The sequence below is a fragment of the Pungitius pungitius genome, chromosome 19, assembly GCF_949316345.1.
Source record: "Pungitius pungitius chromosome 19, fPunPun2.1, whole genome shotgun sequence".
Classification (NCBI taxonomy): domain Eukaryota; kingdom Metazoa; phylum Chordata; class Actinopteri; order Perciformes; family Gasterosteidae; genus Pungitius; species Pungitius pungitius.
The window spans coordinates 11,269,066-11,275,131 of NC_084918.1; the positions used below are offsets into that span (position 1 = coordinate 11,269,066).

Here is a 6,066-nt window from a genome sequence, read left to right on the forward strand (position 1 = left end):
GCAGTGTTAATATTTAGTTACATGTCCCTTGGCCATTTTCAATTAGGCGCTTTTGGTAGCCATCCACAAGCTTCTGGCAAGCTTCTCGGGACTTTAGGAACGCCATTCTAAAACCCTAATTCTAGCCTGATTTAGCAATTCTATTACCTCTTTTGATGTGTGTTTGGGGTCATTGTATTGTTGGAACACCGAACTGCGCCCAAGACCCAACCTTCGAGCTGATGATTTTAGGTTATCTCGAAGAATTTGAAGGTAATCCTCCTTCATTATCCCATTTACTCTCTATAAATCATTATATTGGCAGCAATGGAACTGGACGTGCTTGACGATAGGCAGGGTGTTCTTGGGGTTAAAGGCCTCACCTTTTCTCCTCACAACATATTGCTGGGCATTGTGGCCAAATAGCTTGATTTTTGTTTTCGTCTGACCACAGAACTTTCCTCCAGAAAGTCGTATCTTTGTCCATGTGATCAGCAGCAAACTTCAGTCGAGCCTTAAAGTGCTTTGCTTTTGTGCCTGCTTTTGGAGCGAGGGCATCCTTCTTGCATGGCAGCCTCTCAGTCCATGGAGATGGAAAACACACTTGACTGTGGACACTGACACCTGTGTTCCAGCAGCTTCTAATTCTTGGCAGATCTGCTTTTTGGTGGTTTTCGGTTGACTCGTCACCCTCCTGACCAATTTTCTCTCAGCAGCAGGTGCTTGCGTTTTCTTCCTGATCGTGGCAGTGACAAAACAGTGCCATGTTACAAACAGTGGCAGTGACAAAACAGTGCCATGTTCCATGAACCACCAGATTTTGCCACTTTTTCTGTTAACCCATAATAAAGTCATAAAAGAATCAAACTTCATGAATGTTTTTTGTGACAAAGAAGTATCTGTTCCAATCACTCTATCAGAGAAAAATCAGTTGTAGAAATAACGGGAAACTCGAGAGCCATGACATTTTGTTCTTTAAAAGTGTATGTAAACTTTTGACCACAACTGTAGATTTCCTAAGATATATAAATGTTAAATAAAAAATGGGGTAAATTCCTCATTTATTTGGTAAGCTTGCTGAAAACATTTGCGACCCACATGTGTAACTGTGAATTTTCAAAGGGTCTATAAGAGACCAGACATGGGAGAAATGGCTTGATCTTTGTGAAAGATTGTGGTTTAGGAAGAGTAGGGTGAAATTCCTTTGAGAAGTTAAGACTATACCCCAAATCAGAAATTCAGTCTCTAGACAAACCAGGCTTACTGAACCTCAACTATCCATCTCACCATGTGGCTACCATCCAGAATGTGAACCGTGACCCTTTTCACTGAAGTCTGAGAAATAATCTGCCCTGATCAATGACGAGCGGGCCTTCATTGTTGTTTTTGGAGACCAGCATTACCCACTGTGAACTTTGCTGGATCAGTACAGACTAGACCCGCTGATCTGTGCTCTGGCTTTCTCACCAGACCTTCAGCTTGCCGCTCGGCTCCACTTGTCTGCATGCTGGGCTTCCTGTGCTGGGTGCTGAGAGTTAGACCGGGAGGCGGGTGGCAGGCAGCCAGGAGCATGTGTGAGCAATCTGTAGAGCCAGAACCAGTTAGGGAGGATCTGTCTGTCTGTGTGTGTGTGTATGTGTGTGTGTGTGTGTGTTTGTTGAGGCTCAGGCTGCTGTGTGTTTGTGAGAGTGGGGAGGGGTTTTCATACCTGCTCTGTGTAATCATGACTTAATCATACCTTTCCATGTCACTCTCTGCATTTAGCTGCATGCAGTCTTCCAAATGACATTTGGTGATGAGGTTTCAGTTGAAGGTTTAGTCTGCAGGCAGTTCTGTTTAATTTATTCTTATCTGCGCTAGGAGTGTCCCATAAATGTCATCTTGATTTCCATGTAGAACACGAAAGGCAGATTTAAGGACCTTTGTTCTCATTGGAGGCCCAGATTAGGGTAAAGCAGGGGTGCCCAATAGGTTGATCACAATCGACCAGTCACTCTCGAAGGCATCACCAGTCGATGGCGTGGCATCGATAAAATGACGCTTGTGGGCACCCCCGGTTTCAAGTGTGCGGTTACAGCACAAGCATGCAAACCGGCAACCCGCATCCCTCAGGCCCAGTCGTTACAACCACCACCCCACGAGGCATGGACAGGCTCTGAGCAACCCATGGAAGTGACCACCATGCCCTATTAGATTAACCCTTAACCCCCCACATGGAAAGAACCTATATAAACATATATCAAAACATATATTAAAACATATGTTTTGATATAGGTAATTGATATATGTGACATATATAAAATTGGCCGTTTTCCTATATGTTATAATATATATGTACATATATGCCCGCATACATGCGCCACATATATGCCCGCATACATGCGCCACATATATGCCCGCATACATGCGCCACATATATGCCCGCATACATGCGCCACATATATGCCCGCATACATGCGCCACATATATGCCCGCATACATGCGCCACATATATGCCCGCATACATGCGCCACATATATGCCCGCATACATGCGCCACATATATGCCCGCATACATGCACGCATACGCCACATATATGCCCACATATATGCACGCATACATGCGCCACATATATGCCCACATATATGCACGCATACATGTACACATATATATACATGCATAAATGTACCTATATAGGTACATATATGCACATATGTCCACCTATAAGTAAAATTATTAAAATCCAAACTAGGAAACAAAAATAAAAGCCCAAAATGTGGAAATTTACATTATTTATTTAAGGACTATCAAAATGTACAAAAATGACAACAACAAAAAAAAAACATTTCATGGATCTTCGCATCTCTGCGAGCTTGGAATTTATAGCTGTTCCTATCTGCCCTCGGCTGGCTGCCGGCCATTTCTTCAATGTAGCATCTAGAGAAGACAAAAATAATTAGACAATATAATAATATTGTAACAATAATGAGCGAATGGCATTCAGCCATCTGTTCTGAATTAACAAATCCTGACTTTTTAACACATTCCGTGTTCTCTGGGCTGGGCTTTGAGCAAACAAGACCTTTTGACACACACACACACACACACACACACACACACACACACACACACACACACACACACACACACACACACACACACACACACACACACACACACACACACACACACACACACACACACACACACACACACACACACACACACACACACACACACACACACACACACACACACACACACACACACACACACACACACGAAGAAGGTATGCATTAAAATCAAGCAAATCAATTACCGGCATAGACAAAATAAGGCAGGACAGAGGGGATTAAGGGTGAAGGAGGGGTGAATATTATTTATGAACACTTCAGACAACAACAATATGCCATGAGGTTATTTGCAACAATATATGTTCTACAAAATAGAGGACTACACACCTTACAGCACATTGAGGGCAATACCCCAGAAATGTGGCTTTAGAAAAGGAAAGGTGGGATCAAAAAGTGAGCAAGCAATGAATTAGTATTATAGGTGCTAAGCAGATACAGTAACAATAATGGGTGCCCTACCTTATCCAGTCTCCATTGATGCCTAATATACATTGATACAAGTAGGCTATGGTTAAAGTGGTGAACTTATAAAGTCTTAAAAGTTTTGTTTTCCCTTCTCAACACTTTATGCATTTACTCACCAATAATGGCTGCCTTTTTAATTTTGTCCAGGGCAACCAGCTGCTCCCCGTCCCCTCTGGTTGGCTTCCCACCTTAAAGTAATATTTCAAAATTATTATGAAAGGCGGGTAAAATGAAGGTGGAGTAAGCAAGAGTTTTTTTTATATATACACACACATCACATTTTCTTGAGGTGCAAGGAAATACAAAAATAGCAAGTAAAAAAGCGATGGTATGCCCGCACACAAACATGATTTATTCCACTGCATGTAACGCCTCGGCTCGGCTCGCTTTGCTTTTCCACTGCGTGGTACGACTCGTCTCAGTACGGCACAGCTCGGTTCGCTTTAACTGAGTTGCTTTTCCACTGCAGAAGTACCACTTCAGTGTGTTCATGTCACGTTTAAAGTACCGTTACGGTACGCTTAGAACATCAACAGACCAGGTACCATTTAAAGCGAGCCGTACCATGCTGTACTATGCAGTGGAAAAGTGCCATAATTGGATCCTACAAAGCATACAGTTTACACTCATCCTTACTACATAATGTTATTCACCTGTGGTTTCGCTGAGTTTTTAGTTGTTGCCGCAGTCTTCTTAGAGAAGAAAAACATCTTTTCAACAATTTTATGCATGTGGGGCAAGTAAATTACATATTACCACTAACTATCCAAACATAAAAATCTCTATAGCTTAGTTAATAACACACACTGAATGCAGACTGGTAGTGTACCTTGTTCTTTGTGTCATGACGCGCCTCATCATCCACTTTCTCCTCCTCCTCCTGTCTCGTATTTAGAAACATTTTTCTTTTTCACGACAACCTTTGGAGGGAGAGGGAGAAACAGAGGAACCATGAATGTATTGTAATGTAATGTAACAGCACACACACAGGATGCAGACAGGTAGTGTACCTTGTTCTTTGAAAGTCTGTCATGACCCTCCTCCTGCTTCTCACCCTCCTGGTGCTTGTTTTTGGAAGACCCTCCCTTTTTACTGTCAACCCACAAGACACTGACTTTTAGCCCAACTCTTATTAACTTGCGTTACACCACCATGCACATATATCTTGGCAAAGCACATTAAATCTACATAGATGACACAATTACAAACCTACAAACATACACATTAAGAAACAAGAGAGGGGAGATAACTTAAACTAAAGCACCAATTGGTGCAGTCAGTTACCTTTTTTTAAGCCTTCTCAGTCTTCCCCTGCCGAATTAAGAGACTTAACATTAACATTAGCAAATAGCTAATGTTTGCTAATGTAGCTAACAGCCAGCATGCTAAGCTAGTCAGGTAACAAGATCCATTTTACACTTCTTTACGTGCGAGCCAAATTTAATGTAATATATACATAAAGAATGTAACATAACTTACTTGCCACGTCAATTTGGCTGGGTGAACCGGCCAGGGTTGGCGGCCGTTTCGCCATTCCACCAGCTTCTCGTTTTGTTCAGTCGAGGCAAAAAAATCTTGAACTGAAAAGTTCCGGACACAGTCAATCGCCAAAATACTATGCGCCCCACTATCATCACCCTCAGTCCATTCAAGTAGTAAAAAGAAGTAAAAATGGAGACATCAGCGTTTCGCTATGTCTCCATTTTTACTACTTTTTACTTAGTCCCAGCCGTTATCTTTCGGCGCGAAAGATACGATCGCAGCTGCATGTGAATGACGTCATCCACAAGCGGCCCAGCGCGGATGACGTCATTCGCACGCGACGCTGTAGCGGAGCTGTACAAGTATCTCAAATTAAAGACAAGTGTCTTCGTTAAAACCGTGTACGGAAATGTTGACATTGTGTTAAAATTAATTAACCACAGTGAAATGCTCAGATAGATATGGGATGATGATTACTTTTTTTTGCTACATTTAGACTAATGACCTTTCAGCCATTTAGAAACTGCATTAATGTGAATGTGTGGAAGTGACTTGACATTGCAAAAAAAAGGCTTGATTGACAAAATAAAAGAAAAACACGAGTGATGTTGTTATACATTTTCTTCTTTACCACTATCTTCATACAAGAAATATTTGAAATTGTATAGCCATCATAGCTTTCCATCTCCGCTCACTTAATTGCCATAGTTAAATTCCATAACATCACATTACATGTGATACTAATTTCACGTGTTTGCATTTACACAAGTTCTTGCAGAATTTTTATTATAGTTAGTTCTTAATTAATGCTTTGATAATAATATGAGCTAGGCATCATGTATGACAGTATGACAGTGAGATATGAGCTACATAATGACCAGATCCTGCCATGAGCCATATAAGACATATCTTGTTTGTACATTGGGTGTACATTGGGCTTATATGTGGATATAAGAAATACAGGAGACCTATATGGTCTGTATATGCACATATAAGCACCACAATTTAGCCTTTATGTGGCATATAT

At 41.5% G+C, this 6,066-nt stretch overlaps 1 long non-coding RNA gene across 4 annotated transcripts; it reads right to left on the reverse strand.

The window, feature by feature from the left end:
- Positions 1 to 2,614: 2,614 nt before the first annotated feature.
- LOC134107523 (uncharacterized) lies at positions 2,615 to 5,341 on the reverse strand. 4 transcript variants are annotated; one of them, XR_009942780.1, is made up of 6 exons: positions 5,037 to 5,341; positions 4,568 to 4,649; positions 4,387 to 4,477; positions 3,674 to 3,745; positions 3,552 to 3,573; positions 2,619 to 2,895 (listed from the first exon to the last, which is right to left on the reverse strand). It is a non-coding gene; the product is annotated as an uncharacterized LOC134107523 (long non-coding RNA). The 4 variants fall into 4 exon arrangements; XR_009942779.1 differs by having other exon boundaries at positions 2,615 to 2,895; positions 3,420 to 3,745; XR_009942781.1 differs by lacking the exon at positions 2,619 to 2,895 and adding an exon at positions 4,842 to 4,868 and having other exon boundaries at positions 3,170 to 3,745.
- Between the last annotated feature and the right edge of the window lie 725 nt (positions 5,342 to 6,066).